Genomic DNA, 14198 nt, shown 5'->3' with positions numbered 1-14198 from the left:
AAAGTCTTTATTTGCATTCATATGAAAGAAGAAAATTGTTGGACTGTACACAGTGTTATTTTTAAGAGAGTGAAATGGGGAAACAATGGTGTATGATACAAAGGGTAATGCAAACAGATTCTGACACAATTCCTGGAATTTCTGGCTTATGAAGCATTTATAAATGCTGAGGTACGAATAGCTGCTAGAATGGATACCGAAAATCACTATTTCATTATTGATGATTCTAACAAAGAGGAAGTATTGCAGAGGGCTTATTTCTAGTCTGATGTAGTCTCAGTAAATCAGAATATGATGACAGTCCCTAAAGGGGAAGTGGTCACTTTTTATAATTGCCAGATTTTTTAGGTTCCTTTTTACAGTCAGCTCCTTCTAGCAATCTTACAATTGCAGAATAGAAGTGTGATCTGCTTTTTTCTTTTTTTTTCTTTTTCTCTCCAGAATGAATTGACCACAAATGCTTAATGTTCTTGTTTTACTTTCATTGCTGATGCTGGAGAAAAAAAAAATAAACACATATATTCAACTTCTTCAACATATAATGGCACTGAGAATATTTGTGGAGCAGAGTCATTATTTGGCTCCAAATGCCAAAAGAATATTTATTCAGGCTTTGGGCATAATATAATCTAAAGAGAGGCAAGTGACATTTCAAAAGGTAAGACTGCTTCCTCTCCCAAATTTCTGCTTATAATTAACTGAAACTCAATGTGAAAGTTGCTTTCATTTCCTTTCCTCCCATTTTCCTGTCAGTCTGGGAACCTTAACTGCTGTACCAATTCTGAAGAAGCTGTTTGTCATCAGGCTTTGCAGAGTGCTGCTATTGTGTCTACTAACATTGGCATATTTATCACACTTGGCAAATTGCTTCTGTCATCACTGGATGCTGTTCACCTTTATTTTAATGTGTTCTTTCCACTTAGCTCTGAATAAACAAACCAGCAATTTCATGGTGTCTGCTTTTCTTGTTAAGACACAAATGTCCCTATTGCATATCAATAAAAATCGCTGGGACACCTTTTCTAAACATACCTCTGTTTATCACAGGGATTACCACATTTCCAAGAAGGAATTTTTCCCAAATTTCTGTCAGAAAGTTTTATCTAATTGGCTTTACTGATCCAAAACATTTACTGAAACAGAAAGGCAGAAGGTCCTTTTAATTGCATGTAATTTATGTCTGGGTTTGCTTGTGGTTTTCCAGTGTAATCATTGAGAAGGTAAGATTTACAGGCCCAAAAGTAATGGAAATAACATTTCCTATGAGTGGGCTAAATGATTACCACTCTCAGAAGTGCTGCCTGAGTTTTCTATACCGCCTTTCCATCAGTATTTCATTAGGTGATGCTTATAGGTGAGACACAACAGTTCGTTTCAGACTGTGCAGGACAGAGCCCACGTTACACTGCTTAGTGAAGATACAGCTGCTAAACATTTGCCTGTGATTTTTTTCTCTTGGGATAGAGGAGGAAAAAGATCTTCCAAAATTCATGGAGGAAAAAACAATGGGGCACATGTACTCAGGTGTTTCTGTGTAACAGATTTATCCAGAGGCTCAACTGGATGCTGCTCCAAGGGGCATAGGCTATGTCTCTCTGAGACCTATTGGCGTGACTAAGTTGTTTTATCCCAGATTTGGTCTTGGTTTTTGCTTCTTATTCTTACTGTCCACCCTCTAACTCTGAATGCTACTTTCAAGTGCTTGTCAAAAGAATCCTTTGGTGGTAGAGGACAGTCACACAGCCTACACAAAAAAATAACATTGGAAACAAATATATGAGGAAGATTTGGTGGTAAAAAAATCAATTTTAACAGTAGTTTTAAGAATGTGAAATAGATCTTCTCTGAAGCTCATGAAAATTTGATTGAACTCTTCCTTACCTATGCTGTCGTTACATATCCTTGTCTGCCCTTACATATTTTCTGGTGTTGATCAGAAGCACATGTAAAATACTGACACACTGAAATAAGTATTATGCTGAAGTGTTCTCCCCATCTTAATGAAAAAAAAAAACAAAACAACAAAAGGAAGTACCATAACTTAAATTTGAAGGACAACTGTTGCAAAATTTCCAACACAGTTTTGCAGACCCAGGAGATTAAAATACAGAAGTTACTGATGAAGATCTGTTGTTTGGATGCTTGTGAAGACATCCAATCCTAGACAGTGTATTTTAAGGTTTCAAGTTTTGGAAGTTCAGTTTAATGTTGTAACTAATTATTAGGAGGGAATACAGCGAGGTGTTTCCTAAGGCAAGATGGGAGGAAAACAGGATGGAAGGGAAATCTTAGCCCAGCTAAAAGAGGAAAAGGAAGGATAATTAAGGCTGAGATAAAAGAGATTACCTTAATTGGTTAGAGCATGGTGCCAATAATGCCAAGGTCATGGATTTGATCCCTGTACGGGCTATTCACTTAAGGACCCGATGCTCCTTTTCAGTCCCATCAAGGCCAGAATAGCCTGTGATTCTGTGAAAATGAAGATCAAGCCTGGAAAGAAAAAAGGTGCATACAAAAGATGTCTTGTTCATGCATATGAGTGGGATTGGCTAGTATGAGCAGTGAGTACTAAACAATGGCATTGTGCAGTCAGTGGTGTTACTGTCGAGTTGATAAAACATTGCTTGCTGGCCTCCACCCTCACCAGGTAATTTATTCTGCCAGTGCACATCCTGTCATTTTTAAATGAGTTGGTTTGGGTATTGCAGGTACAGACCTTAGCAGGATAGTGTCAGCCCTGAGGGGTGGAAAAACCACAGCTACTAGTGGGGATCCGGCTTTGAGGAAAGTCAGGCTGGTCCCAGCTTTGCTGTGTTACATCCTTCCTGGTGTTAAATGAAGAATGAGCTCTGAAACTCATGGAGTTAACTAATGTTTTGTTCCTTCTGGGGAGAATTTAAAGGCAAAGTTATCAGTATGCAGCACCTGGATGCTGGGTGATTGAACACTTTTAGTGATCACTGTGACAAGAACTTTATCAGTGGAGAACTTGAATTGCTGAATATTTGTTTATGCTGTTGGTACTAGCCAGTAGATGAAAAAGAGCTTGTTTGCTTAATCTACTTTATGTAGGTTTCTTTGCCACCAATAAGAAATCCCTGGAGCCTGCCTTGAAGCATATTGTTAATGGCACCCATAAAGAGATGAGCACACTTGGCCTTTGTGATCTATTTCCTCAGTCTTCTAATCAAACAGCTGTGTAGGCAAGAAAAGGGAAAGAGATCATATTTCATTAGCATTGACTTTGACAGATCTGGCCCTGGAACCAGAGGTAAACCAGTGCATGTCCCCAGTCAAAAAGAGCTGGGAATGAGGTACAGTATTTCTGTGTTTCACCTCATCTGGGACATAAAGTGATGAGGAACAGATTGAGGCACAATCGCTTCCTTACCCCATTCTTTCTTGAATACTGTTGTTGGTCTGTGCCTTTCAGCTACTCCATTAAAGGTGTGGTTTTGATGATAGCCAGCATTACTTGGCAAATAAGAAGCAGTATATTGTTATTGGCACTGCACATAGGCTGTTATACTTTCCACATACAAGGAGCAACACAGATGTTTTCAGCTTAGTCCCTGTACTTCCCTTAATGCTATGGGAGAAATATAATATTTGTCTGCTAGAAAGTGTTTATTCTAGGGTTGAGCACCTTACAGATCTCTTCAGGTGATGACTTTCTTACATAAAAAAGTGAAACACACGGAGCCAGAATCTAGCTGTGTAGTCATTTCTCCATGAAAAATTGGGTGTTTTGTTCCTATATTTTTAAAATTAGAATATAAGAGAGTATTTTTACAAACAAGAAAGACAGCAAATTTTTCTTGGTTCCTTAGCTTAATGAATTAAATGAATAGCTATTACATATTCTATTTCCAAGTTACTAAGTAATTTAGGATTTTTGTGTATCTCCTGAAAAATATGATTTTTATTTCTATAACTGTATTGATTCAGAAGTCAAGAGAGAAGTGATAGACATTTTACTGATAATAAAATATTATTCAAGAGGTATTAATTAGTACTTGCTGAAATACTCCCATCCCAATCTGGTAAACAAACCTACTTCCACCTTGAGGTAGAGTGATGGGGGGCAGTGTGAGAGCGTGTACACAGAGAAAGTGTTCTGATATAACGGGAACTTGGCTAGGTAAGAAAGAAAAGGAATTTTAGGAAGTCTTTGATGGTGATCAAAAATCTCCACTTTTAGTCTTTTTCTCATCTTTTGGGTGAAATATCAGGCATCATTTTTTGTGGTACTCTAGTACTCTCACAAGGTTAGAGGTTAACTCTGGAGTCCTGGGCAAATGCCAGTTGGCACAGCATGTACTGACACCACTGTTACATGGGTGTATTATTTCTTCCTTAAACTCTGTTCTGCACTTTCTTCTATGAAATGCTGTTCCAGACGTTTCACTGCTAAGTGATATTATCCCTCTGACATGCAATCTATACATCAATTTGGAAAAAGGGGTGAATGCTTTTATCTTCTGTGGATTAGAGATGATCTATAAATAACTACCACCATTAATAATTTTTTTTAAGTTTCACAGACAGAATTGTCACAGTGCTAAACAAATTACTTTTGTAGCTTATTATTTTGGAGTGCCATGTCTGAGCGTGTAAATCATCCAGCTCTGCTGGATGAGCTTTCTACATGGACAGTAAAAGGATGTGTGGCACAACAGTTTCAGCAGAATTAGCAGTGGCAAAGAACTGGGGAGTGCTTTTTATCTGCATTTATTGAGGCAAATACCAACTATTCCACTGACTTTGCAGTAGTTATACTTGATAGTGCTTCCCAATGTCTTATGTCTGGCCATGATTTTAACAGGAAAATTATTGTGAAGCTGGAAAAAAATTATTTGAGGAAATGGATGCTTTTAGAGTATCCAATGAAATCTCTTGCGTGGGCAAGTCACTTTTACCTCTCCATAAACTGGAGATAACTTATTTAGAAAGTAATAAAGAAAAAAAAATAGTTTCTAATTGGCCTGTGGCAGAAAAATGTATTATTCTTATGTGCATATCCCTGACATACAGGCATATAAAATAGCAAGCTTTTCCTTTAGCCTCTTTAATTAGCACTAGCCCAATTATTCCTCAGCATAAAATACAGGGTTAAATCTTGGAGTCAAAATGTTAGCAAAAAACCCCCAACCAACCCAAACCCCCAAAATGTTTTAATTTGAATATGAGTCCAAGTATAAGATACAACAAAATGCAGTAGCTACACATGCTGTGAGATTATATTCTTTCTTTTTATTAATTTTCTTCTTATTTGGTATTTTTACTCTTCAGCAATTACAGCTAAAATATGCCTTTCAGTATACTGTGGAGAAATTATTCATGTTTTTCAAGAGAGGTATTTTTTCCTTTTGTATTCCCAATGTGGTGAATGGAAGTCCATATGATTATACTGACCCAAATTTCAATGCCTAACAACTTTTTATTATCTTATTGTAAGCATCCATGTTGGTCTGGAGCTGGCTGGACCACCTGTTCTGAAAACTGTCATCCAGTTGGACTCAAAATCCCAAACTGTTTTTTAAAATGTAGACCATAATTGTATTTTATAGAGTATTTTTACTGACTGTGTCCTTTTTGAACGTTAAGGGCCACTCCATTAGATTACACATTTTCAGTGAGATAAACATTGCTAGTGAGGCACACAAATAAAATGTGGGGAATGATCAGATGAGGGTCTAATCTCTCAGGTTGTGCAGATTTATTATACTAAATGATCTCTGTTTCCAACAGATTAGTGTTGACATTCCCAGAAAATATATGTGTTAAGAAGGAATGGAGTGAAGACTGTTAGTCTTTCAGAGGAAAGGACAGACAGAAAACCTAAAAGAAAACATGATATGAAAGAAGCTTAGAGACAAAAGTGAAAGAAAGGTTTGGCAAGATACTGAGAACAGTACACTTAAGCATACTGCTGGGTACAGGAATTAAAAAATGTAAAAATATGAGTAATGGATTGGAATTCATCGTTCTGAATAGGGAACAGAAAATTAAACAGTGATGCCATGATTGGGAACAAATCTCTGTTGCTCCAAGTTCTGAGTCAGAAGTGTGTGCAATCACAGATACAGATTGTTAAATATGACAAAAAAATTCAATGCACAATATTTCCTTCTTGTAAAATTATCTTTATACAAATATATATATATATATATATATATATATATATATATATATGCATGAATACATATACATAATTTGGAAGCCTGACTAGCCTGAAAAAATATGTCACGAATGGCTTCTGAGTATCTGCTTTCATTTTGAGTTTTCCTGAGACATGGCACTTTTTACTACAGTGTGAGCTACAATGGCTCTGAGCTATTACCTGTAAAACTTCATTTAACTACTATTTCTGTCTAATATTTAGCATATTTTGTTTCACAGTACTTTCTTTACAATGTTTGATGACAACTAAAAATGTTGGAAGACCCCCTATATTGCTGCCATGCCTTTCAGCAGCAACAGCTTTCCCAGAAGGGTGTTCACTAGTTTATGAACACTAAATAACAGCCTATTGTATCTGCCTAACCACTCCCTTTTTTCTTTAAAAAACCACCTATTTTCAATATATGGTTTTCAGAATGGTCCTTTTCAAATTCAGTGTTTTTGGAAGAGAAATTTTTCACAGAAAATAGGAAAATAAGATTTTTCTCTTGTAATTAAAGTCTCTGTAGCTCTATCAATCATAATGAAATCATCTCATTAAGTAAGTGATGGCCAATTTTTATTTCATAGAATCTTAGTGCAATTGTCTCTGTTTTATGCTTTTCTTCTCACATTCATAATTGCTACTTGCTGCTAAGCAGAGTCCGAGACATTTTATCAATTTTATGCTTTAGAACAGAGTGCAGAGGTCCCTAAGAAAAATGTCCCAATCCAAATAGTATATCCCCTGAGAGATGGGGGGAATAAAAACCTTTCATCCTCTTTTTTTGTGAATTATTACTTTTTCTCTAATGTGATTCAAGACTGCAATCTGTCAAGTTATTCAAGCCAAATGTAGGAATCCAGTCTTGGTAAATCTCCTGCTCTAATGTTTTGTGAGGTGAGCTATTAAAGAAGTTCTCACAGTTCTTGCTTCTGGATTTGAACCTGGGGCTCCCAGTTCAGTAGAGCATGGTTTTATTCCTGGAGCAAGAAGCTGGAAGCAGCCATCAACAGTACAAAGTAATTGCTTATTATTTTAATCATCAGTAAAAAACATCATAAAGATGAATTTTGAAGTGGAACATTCATAATGTCTCAGTTTATGCTACTGAAATGTTTTCAAGAACTCAAAAAAGAGGTCTTTTTAGTACTCTGAACAAAGAAAAATATTCCCCCAAACATTCAGAAGTTACGGAATCTATGTTTATGTTAAATTATGTAACAAAATAGAGACAATTCTGGGAAAGGGAGCTTTAGCAATCTTTCAGGCCTCCCATACCACGTGCTACAGCCCTAAGGCAACTCCAGGCAGCAGAAAATAAATGAGAGTCCTTGTCAGAAAGAGTTTATAATCTGTGGGCCTTCACCAGAGCTGAGCAAACGCAATCAGAACATCACCAGGAGCCCAAAAGGGTTTTTGAGAAAGCATCAGTTGGAAATTTGCTGAATTAGAACTGAATGAATGATAAATTTTTTACTCCATTTAGTTCACCAGCAGTTAAAAGAAGAAAGAAAAGTAGTTTCATGCAGGTTTATGCTACTCTCTGGCTGCATAGGCAGGAGAAATTGTGAGCTATTTTTACAGTTGGTGAAATCCGTCCCGTGAAGGATTATCCAAAATAGAAGTCCTCAATTTTCTCAAGGAAACAAGGTTAAAAATAACTCCTGGTCAACTAAGAAAAACAGAGGGACATTTTAAAAAGCTATTTTGAACATTAGAAAAAGTATTTATCTCATAAAACTATTGAAATGGAATATTTTGACTTTTGGGGAAGATTTTGTTGCCCATTTCCCTCATGTCTAGCATGTTTAAGTCACATAATTTACCAAACTGGCAAAATCATGAAGTTTTTTTTCCACTTTTACGAAGTATCTCTACTTCTGACATTTGCAGTGGAGAAATTTTACTTGTAACAGTCAATTAACTGTTTTCTTAAGAATCTGAATGTTTTTCAAATTACACATCTAAAATGTGTAATTTCCTTTTATTTCTTCCTTCTTTGTTTTTGGAATTGTTTTCTCACCACTTGTCTACCTCCTTCCTCCTATCTAGTTTTTGGTCTCAGAGAACCAGTTTGTGACTCACACCCTGTTCCTTTTTCTGTGGCCAGCTTTTGCCTCATCTGATATATTTGCTGCCTTTACTATTTCCTGTGTTCTTGTTGTTTTGGTCTCAGCCCTTGCACATTTGTCATTTTAGCTGTCTTTGACCTACAATCACCATTCCTACTTGCTCTCTGATGAAGACTTGCAGCTCTCAATTTTCCTGCTTTTCTTGTGCCCTTTCTCATCAGAATCTCTGTTGCTCTAGTCCTCAACATTTCAGCTGGGGGACCTGAAAGGCAGTTGAAACAAGGTGAAGCCCCTCAGGATGTGTCCTGCATCCTGATTTCTGGGCTTTGTTAAGAGAAATACAACATCACTATTAGTGCTGCCAGTGTCAGAACCAAGGTGTCTCTCCAGTATTTATCAAGGCATTATTTGTGGGAGGTGGGGGACAGAGATGAAGAACAGCTGTCAATTAAAGTTTGTACTGATCTGACATCCTGATACACTTTGCTAGAGTTTAACCCCTATGTTGTTGGCATCACTGTCTAACAGTACTCCACAGTCACTTCTGTGATCTGCCTGCTGAATTCTGCTGGATTTTGGACAAGTCCATGTGTCCCATGTGTTCCAAGAATAAGTGAATATATCTTTGTTTCAGCATTTCTCAGGGAAACTTCCACTGAATACTCTGTATAATTAGTACTAACAGTACTCTCTGATGTATTTACTTGTACAAATATTATATCAAGCCTCATAAAAGCAGATGACCTTAAACTTAAGTGCTGCTGTTGCTGTTCTCCAAGAGGATTAAAGCACTTTAATCTCAGGCTGTTGTGTATCCTTTGTGATCTAATAAGTGTATTTTATTACTGATCTTAATATGGCTGGAATGGTGAATTTATGAGATCATTCTAGGTACTTAATGACAGCACATCACTAATCATATGCCCTCTTTTTGACTTAATTAAATATTGATGATTTATAGCAACCTGTCAAGTATAAGCTTTTCAACCTTGTCAGATTTTGAGATGTTAAGGGGAAGAATAAGCTGTCACAACTATAAACAAATAGTACATAAAGTGCAATTCTTCAGCAAAGATACCAATTACACATTCAATCTAGTTTCTGACTAGAAGGAAGTTACTGGAATGATGATTGGACGGAGGATATCTAATAATTTAAGTCTCTTCATTCACACAAGTAATACAGGTGGTGTATTCTCAACAAAAATAAAAATGAAAGACTATTTCTTCACTTATTCACCTGTGAAGGGATGTTTGACCTTTGCCAAGCCAGCCTCTCTGTGCTTGGCAGAGGTACAAATAATCTATGTCTTCCTTCTCAGCTCTTTTGCTGAGGTTTCAATTCTGAAATTCAATCCCAGCTCCTGGACACCAAATCTGGGAGGGAAGAGTAAAATGTTGGAGATGATGGGCTGTTCATGGCTGGGTGGCTACGAATGGGAACAGAAAAACAACACTCAGAAAAGCAACAGAAAAAAGCCACTGCAAGAGAGGGGTTGAAGTTCAAGTACCTTCCCCTTTCTCTAGTCACCCCTTGTCCAGCTAAACATCACTTGTCACCCTACCAGCCATGTTTCTGTTATCATCGTGAGGAACCTGATATTGTACCTTGAAGGTAAGTAAGACTGTCTGGAATCAATTTCAAAGGGAATATGTTTGGATATTTTGATTCCTCTACGTGGAGGATTCATAGAGGCACAAATGCTTACAGATGTGCTTACAGATAGATTTGCATTATGTGCCGGTGCTGACTCTGGCCCTGAGTCTTTATTATCACCTCATGTAACTGATAACCTTCCCTTGGAGCTCTAAAAGGCCAGCTGTATTTGTCTGAAACAGCATGGTCTTTCCTACCTAGCTATTGACCAAAGTGACCGATAGCAATGTATGGGACTTCTAGAGAACATATATAATGGGGCTAAACTTTTTGGTCCCTTTCTTCATGCAACACTCACAATATTTTCTTTCCAATGTACATATAAAACCGCTAGAGAATTTTACCATTTTGCCTCTAGCTTTAGCCAATATTAAATGAAATATATCTTGGCCAGCACAGAGCCAACAGGAAAAAGGTCAGTTTACACATTAAAAAAAATTGGAAACTGGTCTATGTAACGTGAATACATCAAACACATTTCACAACATAAAAACTGCTATCACTGGAAAATGTAAGCTTAGCAGATGTGTTTATTTAGGTGATTTTCAGCTAAGTCTGTGAATATAGATAGAATAGTACAGATAGTATTTTACTTTTGTTTAGCTTACCTTGACATTTCTTATATCTAATTACTGGTGAATCAAATGAGATCAGCATGCATATATAAACAATTAGAATCAAAATAAAGTCCTTGATTATGCTTTTTTTCCCTGTTCATTTTGGATACTAAAATACTTAAGGTAATGCTTAAGCCCCTTAAGCAACGGGCTGCATCTATGGCATAGAGAAACCCTTGAGCACTCCTAAACTACTCCAACACCAGACCACAGGCACTACTTGATGTGACTCAGAGTTTGGAGCCAGGTTGCTGTGCTTGACCTTCCAGTGGGCAATATTATATTATAGGTCCTTGTTTTCTAGTGTTGTACAGGTACCAAAATTGGTGCCATGTATAACATATTTCTGCTATCTTGGGGGAAAAGAAACAACAAGCCATTCTTTTTAGACATATTATGATGCCTTCAGACCAAACAGACTGAAATATTTCTATTTTATATTCATATTTATATATATTTAGTATTTGTCAACATGCAATATTTGACAATATATTTATTTTTATTTATGTTTCTGAAAAAAATTTATATAGGTGGATAAATTGGTGGCAAAAGGCTGGTGTGCTAGCAAAACTAAAATTTAATTAAGGAGGGCACTTTTACATTAGTCCTTTTACCTTAAAATCAGCAAAATATTGACCATTACTTTAGTGAGCTTTGGGTCTGTCCCCATTTCTTGTTCTACTTATGACATGGTCTGGCTTAATGCTGGCATGCAGCCTAGCAGCCCTACAAACACTGCAAATTTTTTTCTAGCCTACAGGATTTCTATATTTGTTCTTCATTGTTCTTCCCTTTCTGATGTTAAATTTGCACAAACTACATTTTATTAAAATATTAGGGGATTTTTTTTTTTTTTTGCCTGAGGTCTCTTTTTGCATAGTAGGGATCAGGACTCTCGAAAGGCTATTTCATCACATTATTCTCTTCTGTCCAGACCACTGGCTTAATTGCTAGGGCCTTTTGTAAGCCTCTGTCCACCCATCCCATTCCCTCATAAACTAGAGTTGTGCCAAGAAAAAAAGCCATGAGAAGAAATACCACCCCATGTGTATGTCTGCAATATAGGAAGCCTCCATCTTAACATAAGCCACTGTAGTAATTATCTGTGTCTAATATTTCAGTTGTGTATATTCCCTGGATAAAGCATTTTTGCTAATTGGCACTTCTTGGCTCTTGTGGTTAGCAGTTATAAACCATGGACTTTTAGTTAACAAGATGTGTGAAGGGATTCTGAAGAGACTTAATTAAGAATTTCACAGTAATGTTAGAAACTGTAGCCAGGGAAGCAGCTAATTTAATTTTCCTTGATCAAATATGCTAAGACAGGGGATTATTCTTAAGGGTAATTGTTCCCCAGAGAAATGAGGAGAGGAGAAAAAGACAGGGATGGGGTTACATGAACACCCTTCCCAGAAACCGGTTTTATGGTGTGCATTCCTACTGTTTTTTACTCTCTAAGTCTCCAGCTGAATTGTGCGTAGTCTTTCTTTATCATTGATTGTCATCACAGGCACAGAGCAAGTCAACCACAGAGGAAGTGGAATGAGAAACAAACAGGTCAAAAATGAGTGTAAACACATATTAATTCCTTCAGGGTACCTGGAAGCAAAGTAGCACATGTCCATCACACTGTACCCTCATTATATCAGCATCTTTGAAACTGGACATTTTTTAAATTAGAGGGTATAGTAAATAAGGATAATTGCAATATGTTTTAATTATTTAGAAGCCAAAGTTAGGTTAGTAACCTTAGAATTAAAACTAACAAACTGTGTAAGCAGTCTTTGTGCAGCCCAGTTTCCCATAGAGCTTTATTTCAGAGGTTTTTATATAGCCAATCCCTTTGCCCTATTCTGTTAAATTTGAGTCTGCCATGGCAGTCTTGAGCTATGCTTTATGGGTTTTTTAATTTGCTAATGCAAATGCTGCATGCTGAAACTTAAAACTGACTAATATAGGCTCCAATCCAGTGCAAGTTTCTTCCTACTTCCTTCCCCAAAAGCTATGGAAAAAATTCCAGTTTGCAGCTTTCCAAGTCATCAAAGAGTAAAAATTAAAAAAAAAAGAAAGAAAGAAATAGGCTCAACAACCCCAAACTCTTCTTCTCAACCAGAAATTCTCTTCCAGAAAAAAATGCTTAGACATTTTTAGTGTAAACTAAAACCGGACAATGTGTATCATCTGAAGTAATCTGAAAATTCATCTGAAAATTAGTTTTGGTGCTCAACTAAAGACCATGTGCAAGTTGCATGGCAAAGCCTTTCAGTATTGACTTGTTTCAAAGCAGGTGTTAAAGCTTTTTTTGAAGGAGAGGCTCAAGAATATACTCTAGCAGACCATCTTTCTGCTAGAGAAAGCTAGCAAAGCTAAAAGAAAGCTAGAGAAAAAGGTTAGGCAGAATTCCTGAGAGCTATAAAAAGTCCCCAAATAACTACAGAGACATCAAAATGTCATCAGGTTGTTAGACTTCAAATTACAAACAGGTGATTCAGTGAAGTGATGCAAAAGCAGTCCAAGTCCCTGAATTTCAGACCAGGAGTCTTTTCATTATTTACTACTAATTATGTTGAACTGTGAACTACATTAAAATTAAGCTTGTCCTGAACTCTGTCTGCTCTGGAACTTCTAAGGTCATTAATCAGACACGCCACAAGCACAATATTATCAGAATTATAGGTTGCTTTTGGCTTTTCTTTTGCTTTTTGAATATTTTCCCTGCACATCTGTAGGTGTGTGGCTCTGTTCCAGCTCAGCTGCTGTGCTGACTAGAGCTGAAAGTGGAAATACTCCTCTGGTGAGAAGCGCACAGGGGAGCTGCCCACACCCTGAGGTGCAGCAGCCCTTCTCCTAGAAGATGTTGCAAAACTTGAGCTGGTTGTGGGGAGGACCCCCTGCTTGGGTCATCTAGGGGGTAGGATGTGACAGCTCCTGATGAAGAAACAAAAAAATCATTTGCACTCTGTCATTCCATTTGTATCACCAGAACCCCCTTTATGTGCAGGGCCTACAAGAGCACATGTAGCTAAATTACAGCTTTTGAAACTTGTGTTGTATTCAGGCTGTTCCTCAGCAGTTCCTCATGGGAATTATCTTGTGTTTCTGGAAGCAGGGCTGTGGTGAGGAAGGAAGCTTAAGGCATTTGAAACACAGTTCCCTGACTGTGCTGGGATACAGACATTTGCTCGGTGAGCTGTGGAGAACACCTGGAGAACCATTCTCCCTCCTTGCCAATTAATTTCCCCCAGAGTTCCCCCATTTTGAGCTTTTTAAGATATGCAGTATGCCTCCTGGGCCTTTCAGCCTTGTGAATATTTTTGTTACGAGTTGCAGCCCTGGGACAGGAGACTATCCTGGTGTTAGAAATCTCCTATGCAGATGCTTCCCAAGTGTGGCCAAATGGGAGATTTGCTGTGGTTCTGTACAGAATTGGGTCTAGTCTCACTGACTGAAATTACTTTGTGAGAAGACTGAAGGATTGGTTTCTCCTACCAAAGCTGTCAGACATGCTGCTGTTTGTTTATGATTCTAAAGTGGTCAGAATTACAGAAGTCACTTGCAAGTGTGGCTGAGGATTTATGAATTCTAGATTTGTAGCTGAGACAACTTCCCTGAATCACAGGAAATTTTCAAGGAGAGTTGAAATAAATTCGTCCACCTTCTTTTCTCTAACCCTCTACCTTAGTAACC

The 14198-nt window shown here is 37.4% G+C and overlaps 1 long non-coding RNA gene across 1 annotated transcript in view; it reads right to left on the bottom strand.

The window, feature by feature from the left end:
• The window catches only part of LOC120411880, a 126860-nt gene that overhangs the window by 19396 nt on the left and 93266 nt on the right, over positions 1-14198 (bottom strand). The window contains exon 8 of the long non-coding RNA XR_005604436.1: positions 2347-2490. This is a non-coding gene — a long non-coding RNA (uncharacterized LOC120411880). The remainder of the gene's footprint in view (positions 1-2346; positions 2491-14198) is intronic.

The sequence above is a fragment of the Corvus cornix genome, chromosome 2 (genome assembly GCF_000738735.6).
Source record: "Corvus cornix cornix isolate S_Up_H32 chromosome 2, ASM73873v5, whole genome shotgun sequence".
NCBI lineage: Eukaryota > Metazoa > Chordata > Aves > Passeriformes > Corvidae > Corvus > Corvus cornix.
The sequence above is the reverse complement of the archived record's forward strand: the minus strand, read 5'-3'. Positions and strand labels throughout refer to the sequence as shown.